This window comes from Panthera tigris, chromosome B1 (genome assembly GCF_018350195.1).
Source record: "Panthera tigris isolate Pti1 chromosome B1, P.tigris_Pti1_mat1.1, whole genome shotgun sequence".
NCBI lineage: Eukaryota > Metazoa > Chordata > Mammalia > Carnivora > Felidae > Panthera > Panthera tigris.
In genome coordinates, this window is record NC_056663.1 from 189659604 (window position 1) to 189673739 (window position 14136).

Sequence of the window (14136 nt, forward strand, 5' to 3'; positions counted from 1 at the left end):
TCACTCCACTCAAAAACACAATTTTCTGTATAGGGACACCTGGGTGGCTCAGTCAGTTAAGCCACCGACTCTTGATTTCAGCTCAGGTCATAATCTCACAGTTCATGGGTTTGAGGCCCATATTGGGCTCTGTGCTGATGGCATGGAGCCTGGTCAGATTCTCTCTCTCTCTCTCTCTCTCTCTCTCTCTCTCTCTCTCTGCCCCTCCCCTGCTCATGCTCTCTTTCTCTCTCTCAAAATAAATTAATTAATTTAAAAACAAACGAATAAAAGAGGGGCACCTTGGTGGCTCAGTCAGTTAAGCGTCAGACTCTTAATATCAGCTCAGGTCATGATCTCGAGGTCATGGGATCAAGCCCCATGTCATCTGCACTGAGCAAAGTTTGCTTGGGATTCTCTCTCCCTCTCTCTCTTCCCCTCTCCCTGCAGTCTCCTGGACACACCTGCACTCACGCATGCTCGCCTTCTCAAACTAAATAAACTTTTTAAAAAATAATAAAAGAGTTCTTACTTAATGTGCTAAGTACTAACCAAACACCAATTAACATCATGTTATTGAAGAACCAACAGAGACATTAATACATAACTCATGAAAACTAAGACCGAGGCAGTTATGCTCGCTATAAAAACCAAGATTGAATGTCTTCTCAAAGCTCTAGACAATGAAATAAGACATGAGACTCTTTTAGAAAAGGAAGACAAAATTATCATTCATAAATAATTCTATATTCTACTGAGGAAATATGTAAGAATTATCTGAAAAACTCTTAGAAGCAATAAAAAAAATAACTCAGTTGACTATGAAGTGAATAAAAAAGCAAGAATATCAAAAAGGTCAGAAATAATCATTCACTCAGCTAATATTTTTTAAACCCCTACCATGAGTCAGGCTCTAGCTCTAATAATATCACAGTGAGTAAAACAGCAAAATCCCTAGCTTTCTGTGTATAATAATAATACAATCAGTAAAATACATACAGATATCTTACATTTAACATCACTAATCATCTCATCCATTCCTTTAAACAAGTCGTTTTTGCATGAAAATTCTAACTTCATAGGAACATATCTTCCATAACTTTAAATCAGGAAAATAATAATATATTATATACATTAACCCCCCAAATCCAACCAATATCCTACAACATAATTAAAACACAATCAAATACCTAAATATTAATAACAAATTTTTACATTGGGATGTAAAATACTTACCACTGCTTTTGCACACCAAATGATTGATGTTGTTGTTAACAAATAGCTTCTGGCTACATAGTTTCATGATCTACATCTCCTTAGTTGACATTCACCTCTCCCTTGGTGAAATTTTAATGTTCTATCAATTGTATTTGGAATATAACTCAAGACTTTTCATGTACCTTGTTTTGTTTGAAAAAATGTAGACTTATGGAGATATATATATATATCTTTTTTTTTTCTTTTTACACACTGGCCAAACAATGTTGCATTCAAAAACACCCTGTGAAGTCTGGGTCTTAATAACCAAGAGGTATTTCACTTAGAAAATATTAATCGGGAGGTATTTATAGGATTTTTCTGTAGTAGGTCAAATTCTGGTAAGTGCAGTAGAGAGAAAGAAAACTGAGAAGGAGGATCAGGGATGTGGGAGGGGAAACAGGTATTGGCAAGTTTGAATCCGGTAGGTGAGGAAGGTCTCACTGAGAAGGTGAGATGGAGACTTAAGGGGGAGGGGAAGAGGGGGGAGGGGGGAGTGGGGGGAGTTCGCCATGTGGTAATCTGGCAGACAGGGAATTGACACTGAGTCAGAAAAAAAATAGGATATTTGAAAGGCCCTGAGGTAGGAGTGTATCTGGGGTCTCTGAGCACAGCAAGTTCAGAATGTCTGCAGTGGCAAAAGCTGTATGAACCAGGGTGAGTGCAGCAGGATGGCTGAGAGAGAAGCAGGAAGGCAAGGAGGGGAACTGGACGATGACCTGAGGGTTCCGAACACTATTGTAATTACTGTGGATTCCACTAAGGGGTTTTGAAGGTCATGAGTTTTGAGCTGAGAAGACAATAATACATTTCATCAATTCTAAGGCATAAGTTTCATTTTATTTTCACATTTTAACATCACTGAAATAGAGATATGTTTTGCAGTCAATGCTGTATTATGTGGTAAGTTTTTTCCAACTTAGTCATATATAAAATGGGATCTTGTAAAAATCTATGTTGACCTAACTTGGAGGACTGAAGTAATGTAATCTGACTTACATATTAATAGCATCATTCTGGTTGCTGTTTTGAGAAAAGACAAAAGGATACCAAGGGCAGCCTAAAAAGAAATCTAAATTATTTGGAAATAAAATAACATATTTATACAAATGTCATAGGTCAAATAAATCATACAGGGAATTAGATTCTATTTTAAACTCAATTTAATGAATAAAAACATAAATTTTTGTTCCTTTGATAGAAATATAGACATTTAAATGCTTAGCTTGGAAAGAAAGATTTGTTTACAAATATACAGTATATAATAAAAAAATGCTTAAAATACAAATAAATTCATAGAAATATATTAAAACGTGTAACACAAAGTATAGTGTTTCTTACAGTGTTTTTACAGAGAATCTCGAGTACATATGTAAATGTTTGCACCTGAATTGTTTGTAAAGATTTATTATACAGCAGAAATTTCTACTGCTAGCATGTTTATTTTCTACTTAGAAAAAGGAACAAGAATATTTTTAAAATATACAAAGGCAATGTGTTGTATTTTAACTTCTATTTGTCTCACTTACCTTTGCTTCCTCTTCACAGCTGCCTCCACCTTGAGGTTAAATCTGCAAAGGTCATTTTCTGGGAATCAGTTTCCATATGCTCAATATATGTCATAATTCCTAGTGTTAAACTAGCTGAAGAATAACTGGTAGGATCGCTTTCTTCACTTCTGGTTTCGCAACCTCTTATTCTTGATTTCTTGAAAATAAGAAGACCCTCACCCTTAATGTAACTATGGTGAGTTGCTCTAAAGAAGGGAAACCTCTGGTTTGCTTAATAAAAGGACAGTTCAGGGATGTCAGAGAAGCCTTCTTAATCAAAACTTAAAATTTCAGCCCGACCCATCGTAACAAGAATTTCCAACAAAATTTCATCTTTTACATTTAATACATATTAGCAATATTTTAATATATTTACATTGTTTTTCCCATGTATCAATTTTTGAATTGGGAATTCCATCCAGAAGAAACTACAAAATATTTAGAGCTTTTTGGCCGTAAGAAATTTTAATTTCCATTTTTTTCTACATATTTTTTGTTACAGCAATGGCAGATGATGAATCAATAAAAGTCTTTCAAAATAAAAATACATTGGGATAATATATGGGTAAATTGTAATGGAAAAACAATTTCAAAGAGATAAAAAATGATGCCTACTTCCTATAAGACAGTTTCTGCATATATTTAAAATGGATATTTATTATTTAAAATATAAACTTTTCTGCATTTTTTTTTAATTTTTTTTAATGTTTATTTATTTTTCAGACAGAGAGAGACACAGCATGAGCAGGGAAGGGGCAGAGAGAGAGGGAGACACGGAATGTGAAGCAGGCTCCAGGCTCTGAGCTGTCAGCACAGAGCCCGACGCGGGGCTCGAACTCATGAACTGTGAGATCGTGACCTGAGCCGAAGTCGGACGCTTAACCGACTGAGCCACCCAGGTGCCCCTTTTCTGCATTTTTAAAATGTTGCAAATAAAAAATAAAGTGTAGCATTATTGAAATGCACATGACATCAACATGTATTCTGTATTTACTATATGCTTGCATCTTTACTAAGTAATTTCACAGCTATCCCATTTCATTGATACAAAAAGACCGCAGGATGGATATAATGCCCAAACAACAGATGAGGAACTTAAGATCCAAAGAGGTTAATTATCATGCAAGGACCACCGAGCTAGTAAGTTGCCAAGCTTGGCGTTTAACTTAGGTTTCTTGACAACCAACACAAATGACACAGCTACTTATGTTTTCCTTTTTTTAATTTTTTCTTTGACAATATTAACAATTTAAATAATGCATCAGACATACTTAATAAGCACCATGCATAAGAATTAGAAGTCGTGGTTTCTTGTAATCTAGTCAGCAAGATAGGCTATGCCACAATGCATTCAATCAATCCTTCCTTCTTTCCTTCTTTCCTCCCTTCCCCCTTTTCTTCCTTCTACTTTCTTTCTCTCTTCCCTCAACAAATGATTACTGTTATATTGCTTGTCTGACACGTTGCTTAGCACTCAGAGGTCTATGCTCTATCTTAAGCATATAATTTATAGCAAAACTCATAACAAGGAAAACTTCTGTTATAGGAGTTAGAAGGGAAGGAATTCTGTAATGTCAGTACTTAAGTATTTCTTGAGTTGAACAACTAAAGTCACTTCTCAATATTACTACTAGTGCTTACAACTTAATTCACAATTATCTCAAGCTCATTAACTAATTACCTTTTAACCACTCACTCATTCTTCACAAGAAAGAGAGAAAAAAATCAGCATTATGTGCCTGGGAGTCTCGTGGACACAAAACATTAAAGGGAAGTGAATTCTTTAAAAGCTCATAAATAAGAGTGGCAGAGACCCTGTCGGCTCAAACTCATCTGCCACCCTGCCCTCCATGCCCCATACTCTCACTGTCCCCCTACACATTCTTCCCTATAAGCTTTAGCGTGCTTATTTTTTTACATCTCTTTCTCTCTTATTAAATGATAGGTCTTTGAAAAATCCTGAAGTATCTTTAGTGCTTACTGAAGCTATATAGTACTAGGTTCTAAATAACAAGTGCTTCGTCAACGAATAAAGGCATGACCTCTTGACAGTACTATAGCAGTATGGCAAAAAGCAGGTAGGGAGAAGAGAAACCAATCACAGATCAAGTAATATTGTCTTCATACAGAGTTCTGCCAGTCTTTGATGCCATTTCAGGAATGGGAGCAGGTAGTGATGTCTCCTCCTCCTAGATTCCACGAAAACAACTGATACAAGAAGAAAATAAGGAAAAACGCACCTTACCACTGGAAACCAAAGCAGGGTGACATGCACAGAGATTTCTGTTAGATGTGATAATGACCAATATAACTGCTAAAGGATGGAGATGTTTATTTCTCACATGACAGTCTCAGCATGCATATTGCAGGTGTGATATCCAATGGCGTGTGTTTGGAACCCAGGCTTATTCTATCTTCTGCCATCCCTAATGTGCAGTTCATATCTCATGCCTAACAGGACTTTTCTAGCTCCTTCCACCACATGCACATTCCACTGAACAGGAAGGAAAAAGAAAAGGACTACATGAGTTAAAAGGCATGAGGTTGCACCTAGGACGTCAATTCCCCTATCCAGACACATGATCCAGTCACATGATGAAAACCAACTGGGAGGGAGGCTGCTTAGACTGTCTTTAGCTCGTCAGCCATGTAACCAGCCAAAACATCTAATCCTACAGAAGAAAAAGAGGAAGGAAGTTAGTGGGGGGAGAGCTGATAGACTGTGCCAAAGTATAGTTTGAACGAAATCAGATTAATGTAAAAGCAGATAGAAAATCCTTTTGTATGCAGGAATAGCATTGTTTTCTGGAGGAAAAAAAAATGGAAGAGGTCTAGTAGAGAAGGTAGGATGGATTAGCATAACTCTCAAGGGCCCCCAGTAAAGGTGCTGGCACTTCTGATGCCAGAGGTCACAGAGATCAGAGAGTCATCTGTGGCTGTCAGGGAAAGAGAACTATCTAGGAGGGCCCCTGAGAGTTTGGACAAAATGACAAGGAATTACTTCGCCCACTAAAAGTTGTGGCATTAGCTCCATTTTAATCCCCACCATCCACCTGTTCCTCATTGCTGGCTACGAGGAGGTAGAATCAGTGAAACCTTTTTCTCTATCCCTTCATTTGGATCTGTAAGAATCAGACAGAAAACCTCACTGACAGGATTCATTTCAACCTACTCAGTCTACACAAAGCCAACAGGGCCATCTCTTTGAAAAGATGAGCAAAAAGAAACGTTCAGATATAGAAAAGATACCATGGTTCAAAAGAAAGAGAACAGTCTGTGGAAGATGCAAACACACGTCAGTGGAACAGATTTGCTGCCAGAAATGATATTTTTGAAAACACCTGAATTTTGTTCTTAACAAGTTAGAGAAGACGTACACAGCAAAACAACTAGTACAGGCTATCGTGAAGAAAGCACGATTTCAGATCAGGAAACAATACTCGGGGATTAAACACATGATTGCTGAATTAACAACTGCAATGTAGATTGTCACTGAATACAATCAAAAAACAAATTAGTGAAGAAGAGAGCTAGCCTAACAAGTGATCCTAGATGCCAGAATAAAAAGAAAAAGTGACAAAAACAGTAACAGCAAAGATTAAAATAAAACATGAAGACGGAAGTGTGCTTAACAGGTGTTTAACATAACAATTCATAATTTGAAAGGTCACCCAAGGACCAGAAAAAAATTAGTGAAAAGAGACACATTTTCATGTTATACTCCTCATTTTACACAGTCACAGTAATGTGCTCAATTACATTTTTCAAATTCAAAAATAAAGGAGAAAGACACTTGTTTGCATGTACTCAAAATAAGAAGGAAGAGAAAGAAGGCATGGAGGGAGAAAGGAAGGAAAAGCTGTCTTTCAACCTCCAATAAATGCAAGTTCAAAAATATCAAAGACTCTGTAATCTTCGTCTGTAGCACCTAGGAGACCCTGGCATATAGTAGGTGCTCAATAGGTTGAATAAATGAAATTTCTGTGTTTTCAGTCGACAAACTTTTGACCAAACATTCTACAACAACCCATCTTGCTGTTCTGGTATAAGAAAAACAGAACAACAATCTCATATGTGAATTTAGAGACTACACTTTGCTCTCATATCCTTTGTGAAAAGCACATTAAACGTTTTGTGACAGTTGGCTGAGAAAAGAATGAAAGCCTAGACACAAAGATAGGAGGGAAGCCTAGTATTACAAACAAATGGTAATGAGAAATAAAATTACATGTAGCATAAGCCTGAACAGTTATTGTTAAAGTTTATACACTTAAAACAAATGAGAAAATACTTCTCACAAAGTATTATAATGTAAATTAAAATAATATATAAATATGTGTATACTTACAATGTTCATAACCTTATAATCACATAAGAAAATACACATTTATTACAAGCCTGGAACGTGAGTCCCAGATTACAAAAACAAAAATTGGGGTTTAGGTAGGAAGTAGCAGAATAAAACCACACTGAAGTTTCTGTTTTATTGTAGGAAAGGGTATGTGCACAACACTTTTGACTTGACGTTGATCATATCACAGAAATGTCACATCAGATATAATTTTAAAAACAAAATGAATTTACAAAGAAATGGCAAACAGAATTGATGAAATTACAATTTGTCTAAGCCCCAAATCCATGCTGGGTGCTGATTCACCCCCTGTCCTTTTGTGGTTCAGATGCCTGCATTTCTGCTGCTTGCTGGTCAAAAATGAATTTACGGAAACCTTCATGGCGCACCAGGAGTGGAGAAGGTCTCCCACCTACTTTGTCATCGCGTCCCTTCACTGGTAGCCATGTGAGGACAGGATTCCTTCTTCTGCCTGGTCTCTTGCTGCCTGCCTCAAAGTGCCACCCTGGCAGGGGACCCACACCCATCTGCCCACCAAGGCCTCTGGCTCATACCCATCACATTCCACCAGCCTGGGGCCATCAACAGCTGCTTTGTATTGTGCTTACAAAGTTCAAGTTGCTGTTAAAGGACCTTCTGGCACTACTTCTCTGTTATGACATTTCAACTCATTTGGACCTGAGATTACCCACATGGAGATTGCTGGCCTGGCCCTCATGGTGTCCAGCCAGCGTTTACAACATAGTCAGGGGAAAAGAACCTCTTCCCAGAGGTACGGGTGGATTATTCCATCGGGAGTAATTACAGGACTAAGGAAGCTTCCAGCTCACTAGTTCTAGTTGGTGACCCCTCTCTGGTGTTTAAAAGCACTTACATTTGCATACTGCACACCAGTGTGCAGTGTGGGGGTCCAGGAATTCCTAACACTTCACGTCTCATAACAAAGCCGCCCTGTGAAGGACTAACTCAGCAGGACCTAGAAATGTATCCATGGTCTCCATCCTGCCTCAAGCTCCGAATTTCTCACTCCCTGAATCACCTCTCACACCAAAGCAAGCACTGAGGAACTGTTGAAAGCCACTGTATTTGCTTTCCTCTGTTTGCTTTTCACACCTTTCCTGCTTTGGGGGAGGTGATCCGGCCGTTCAGATTTAAAAGAGCCGCTTCTGAGCACTAGGCTCCATTGAGGAGTGAAACTAAACAGGAAGGGAGAAGGTTCACAGAATTCTTTATAACCTCTATGTTAAATAATGTCAACAGGATGCTGAGAACAAGATCTGTCGAGGAAATTCCACAACTAAATGATGAAAACTGATGGTACCTGAAAAGAAAGTCCTGGCTGGTGTTTGCTTTGATCTCAGGACCCAGTTACAAAGGAGCTTGGAAGGACAGAGTTTGGAAATAAAGAAGAAAAATTAACATCAAATAATCTAAAGAGTAAGACTATTGATTCAGATCTAGAGCTTAGCTTTTGGGAGAAGTGACCTATGTTAGTTTGTCCCCAGCGTTTAGGATTTATCTTTTAAGTGTTTCTGTAAAGGCACTAACTTCAATCTCAGAACACACCCAAGTTAATGCAGAGATAAGAAGGGCAAAATATCACCTCCCTCCTTTCCGTTCACCTACTCCAGGGGACAAGCTCCCATGTGGGAATGCTTAAACTTGCCCCAGTCTTTCTCAGAGACATCAAAGGATGCTGAATTAGGTTTAATAGTTTACAATTGGAATTTGTCTTTATGAAAACGTCGGGCTGTGTAATTTATGGAAATTAGGCATGCAAGCATCTCCATTGTGCTATGAGGTATTATGATACAGTAGGATTAGGCAGGAAGACAGAGATCTCATGATATATGAAAATACTTTGTGTCTAAACACTGCTCAGAGGCTGGAGAGGGATTTAAAAACCCTATTGTCCATCACAAGGATGGGGGTGGGGAGGGGAGGAGGACAAGAATAACCTCATAAGGAAGGGGGGGAGGACAAGAATAACCTGGTTTTGCTGTTGTTGTTTTAAATGGAGGAAGGTAGCTCTTCTGTGTATTTGTTTCATATTTTACCCTGAAGACCACACAATATATCGCTTTGTTTTATGCTAAGAGGGATTCTTTTTTATGTGTTGTGTTGCTTTGCCAATAGAAAGGCAGCATTATAAATGCTTCAGATAACTCTGCCTTGGGATAATTTTCATTTGTTTAAGCTAGAAAGTCTGGCAATCTCTGGAAAATATTGAGAATGAGAAAATCTGGGATTTTCAGAGAAGTTTGGATGATTCCTTTTTCTCTTTAATAAAGTGTTACTCAGTATGTACTTTGAGAGTGGAAAAAACTCATTTTGGTTGAGACGCAGTTGGTCTGCTATGTTAGATTTAAAAGAAATGCATTTCTTAAGTTTCTTAGAAAACACTTCTGTGAAGGTTTTAGAAAAGACAAGTCAGCAACAATAATAATCATAATAAATGGTAATAATGAAAACATCACTGTAGGCATGCCATTTGTTTTTCAAAGATTACCCACATACATTTACTTAGTTGATCAAAGCGCCTTCACTTGTCTGGAAATTCAGTTCAATTTACCTTTGCAATATTCGGTCTCAGCCAGTCACAACCAGCCAGGGTAGGAATAGTTTTTAAACAGCAGTGAGCGTCCTGTCAGGAATCCAACGAAATTTAGCAGGTGTTGCTTTGGCTTTCTGGAACTGAAAAGAAATTCCAGAGATATTCACACTTACACTTGCTGAGGGCTCTATAGAACTGTGCTCAAAAATCACAAACTACTTAATGAATGGTTCTCTCTCTATATTTTTTTCAAATCTGCTAATGACATTGTGTACATGTAATGTCTGATTAAAAAGAAGAACTAGGGATTAACTTTGATTATTTGGAAAGACTGTGACTGCATATAAAATAACTTCCTCAATCTGCCTTAAAAAAAAATTGGATGCAAATCACTGAAAAACATGGAACCCAGTGGAAAACTGGATCAGATGTGCCATTTTTATAGCCGTACAAATAAACACATTTCAAATTCTGTTTGTTGGAGGCTCTTATTTTGGAACAAGAAAAGTAGCCCTTCTTTTGAAATGGGAACCCTGCCATCTAGTGGGTATTTTGGGTATCACGTCTTAGATCATTTTTTGACAGAAATCAGTAAAGTTAAATCGTGAGTCAGAGTTTAGAGTGTAGAGCATTGTGGAACTATTTTATAAATGGAGAAATTGAAGCAAGAGAGTATAAGAATTCTTCCCAAAGGCTTAAAGTTAACTAATGGTAGTGTTTTAAATAGTACCAAAGTAACTGGGCTATAAATACAGTATTTTATTATTCCATAGACATAGCATTAATTATATTTTCTTTTATATAGCATCTTTGCAATTTTTATTGCTGTTTGTTCAATGAATACCTTTTTAATTATTCACAATTAATCTATAAAACAAATTCTACATTATTTTCTAGTTCATTATTCCTTTGCCTGGAGGTCAAATTTCAATCATTTGTGAAAAACACTTTGTTTCTGTTTCATTTTTGGTTTTTGTTTTCCCTGGTGAAAAAAAATAATCCAGAGGTAGGTACTACTATTCTGGCAAATTTTTATACTTCACAGAGTCTTTATCTTCTCTTTTGAGTTTCCTAAATAACCGTTGGCTTCTTTTTTAAAAAATTATAGTACTATGTGTTAAAAATAAGTTGTATAAGTCTTCTATTTAGAAGAAAACTTTAAAAAATTGGTGAAAGAATAATTAATTTACTAGGGAATGACACAACTGGAAAAAATAATTGTTCTATCATATTAAAATATTATCTTCAAGTAGTAAGAATTCTCATTTACTTGTTTACCCAACAAATGCATTCTGGGTCCCTACTAGATGTCAAGCGTGGGGCTGCTATAATAAATAACACACTCCCTCTCTTCAAGAGTTTTGTGTACCAGCATAGGCAAACATACAGCTAACTAATCATCTATGCTGTGGACACTCTGACAGAAGCGTGTATAGAAAGTGCAGCAAAAACTAGTTAGCTCTGTAGTAATGTAGGTCCGAGAAGTATTCACATAGGAAGAGAAGCTGTTCATCCGCACAGAAGGATCAGCAGAAGTTTTCCAACTAGATGATTAGGAGGAGGGTATTCTTTTTTTTTTTTTCAATATATGAAATTTATTGTCAAATTGGTTTCCATACAACACCCAGTGCTCATCTCAAAAGGTGCCCTCCTCAATACCCATCACTCACCCTCCCCTCCCTCCAACCCCCCATCAACCCTCAGTTTGTTCTGTTTTTAAGAGTCTCTTATGCTTTGGCTCTCTCCCACTCTAACCTTTTTTTTTTTTTTCCGTCCCCTCCCCCATGGTCTTCTGTTAAGTTTCTCAGGATCCACATAAGAGTGAAAACATATGGTATCTGTCTTTCTCTGTATGGCTTATTTCACTTAGCATCACACTCTCCAGTTCCATCCACGTTGCTACAAAGGGCCATATTTCATTCTTTCTCATTGCCACATAGTACTCCATTGTGTATATAAACCACAATTTCTTTATCCATTCATGAGTTGATGGACATTTAGGCTCTTTCCATAATTTGGCTATTGTTGAGAGTGCTGCTATAAACATTGGGGTACGAGTGTCCCTATGCATCAGCACTCCTGTATCCCTTGGGTAAATTCCTAGCAGTGCTACCGCTGGGTCATAGGGTAGTTCTATTTTTAATTTTTTGAGGAACCTCCACAATGTTTTCCAGAGTGGCTGCACCAGTTTGCATTCCCACCAACAGTGCAAGAGGGTTCCCGTTTCTCCACATCAGGAGGAGGGTATTCTGGGGAGGAGGAATAATGTGGATGATGGTCAGGATTATAAAGTATCTCAATGTGATCAGGAAGAGGATAAGCTCAAGATGATCAAAGCATGTGTTTAGAGGTGGTGTGAAATTAATTAAATAAGGAGGCCATTGCACTTAGGTGGATGTAATGCCCTGGCAGCCTTTGTAAGTAAACCAGAAGCTAAGCTGGTAAATGCTTCAAGGCTATGAAGTCAAAACACTAGGGACAACCAATCACAGTCAAGTAGGCATTAAGCTATGGCCACACAATAATGTCCTTACTTTGCCTGCCTTTTCTCTTGGAAAGTCTCTCCCCAGCTTCTGTTGGTGGAAAGCTCTCACCACTTCTGGTGGGGTGCTGCCTGATTCTGAATAGATTCTCAGTTCATCTTTTCACAATGAACACAAGATGCAAGTATGGAGTGGGCAGGGCAGTGGCCTGCCAAATTTTTAGGCAGCCTTGTTCCTGCTGGGGCAGCACATGGACAAAGATGAATTCAAATGCCCTTCTGATCACCAACCATCTAAAAGGTGTTGACCTTTCCAGGCCCAGAATTTCTAGGGGAAGTGGGTAGACTTTAAGTAAAGCAAACTACCCTCCATAATGTGGGTGGACCTGGTTCAATCAGTCTTCAAGGTCTTAAGAGAAAAGATTGAGGTTCCCCAAGAAAGAATTCTGTCTCCAGAACTATAGCTGCAACATCAACTCTCCTCCAGCCTTCTAGCCTGCCCTGTGTATTTCAGATTTGACAGCACCCAAAATTGCATGTGCCAATTCCTCAAAATAAATATTTTATTAATAATATAATATAAATATATAAATAACGTCTCTGTATCACTATCAATGTAGATATAGATACAGATACATTCTATTTCTTTAGGTTGTACTAACTGACTCATATATCAGGAGTCAAAAAGGCAAATAACCGTCAACATTGCTATGCTTTCAAACATCCCTTCCCAGGACTCTCTGGGTCATCTGCTTCTCCTTCACCCCAATTTCCTTTGTGTGCTCTGCACAGTTGATTTTCTTCCATGCCTCATTGCTCCATTTTGATTTAATGATGGTACCAGAATTCCTCTAGTTTGGTTTTTGAAGACCCTCCAGACTCTTGTGTGCGTGTTCTCGTTCTCCTACTTTTCCTCCAAAAGGTAGTATTCTCTTGACCTATTAGTAGCCCCACAAGACTCATCCATAGGACCAAAGTATTCCATCTCTAGAATGTAAAAATATCTTCCACACAAACTTCCAGTAAGGATTAAGTGATACATTATGTGAAAATTACATGTGAGGAGCAAAAGTCATGGGGACTGCATATTTTACTGTCATTATGAGGCTTTTGACGATGAGGACAGGAAGCCGGGCACAATGGCTACGGGTTTCGGGAACTGAAATTTGTCAGTCTCCATTCTTCCCTGTCTGATAAGGATTCTGGCAACTGTCTTCAGAGCTCCTTCACCCTTTGTGTATCCTCCCTCTAAATGGTAACAGAAACTTTTCATGATGTGGTGATTGTTTATCCCAAAACAGTACAGCACTTGAGATCTATCCAACTACAGGCAAGGATATACATATCATCTGAACATAAATAACTGCAGTATTGCAACAACTGCCACCAATCACTCACTAAAATGCTGGTCTCATCAGTCCTTCTCTAAACATAAATTTGACATGGCTTTTGAAAGTCTATGAGAAAAAGTCAAAACCTTTACCTGGACATTCAGGTCATGCTCAATCTGGTCTCAATCTATCTTTCCATCCCACTTCCCTTGAGTCATCTACACAAATTCTATTCTATCCAATTTGATCCATTCAGCTATGTTAACATACTTTCCTTGCTAGATGCTTTTAATCAAGCAATGGGGAAACTTCTCCATTGCATGCTAGTTGACCATATTTTTTCTATTCTTCAAAAGACATTATTATTCAAAGTCCCTTTTATTCTGTGAAGCCACAAAAGGATCCTCAAACACAGTAATCTCTGGAATCCTACAGTAGTTACTCTAACTCTTCTGTTACTCACATCTTAGTTGTCCAGAAACCAAATTTATTCTGAGAATTTATTATGTGGCAGAACTATGCAAAGTTCTGGGACATAGACATTCAGAGGTTATAAAACCCTTCCACTATTAAGTGAGGGAGGAGGTGCATATTTAACTATGATACTTCTTTTGGAGATAAAAATCAAGACA

The 14136-nt window shown here is 37.8% G+C and overlaps 1 long non-coding RNA gene across 1 annotated transcript in view; it reads right to left on the reverse strand.

Moving 5' to 3' along the window:
• Positions 1-9715: 9715 nt before the first annotated feature.
• Positions 9716-14136, reverse strand: part of LOC122238110 — a 144645-nt gene continuing 140224 nt past the window's right edge. Inside the window, exon 4 of the long non-coding RNA XR_006217070.1 lies at positions 9716-9831. This is a non-coding gene — a long non-coding RNA (uncharacterized LOC122238110). The remainder of the gene's footprint in view (positions 9832-14136) is intronic.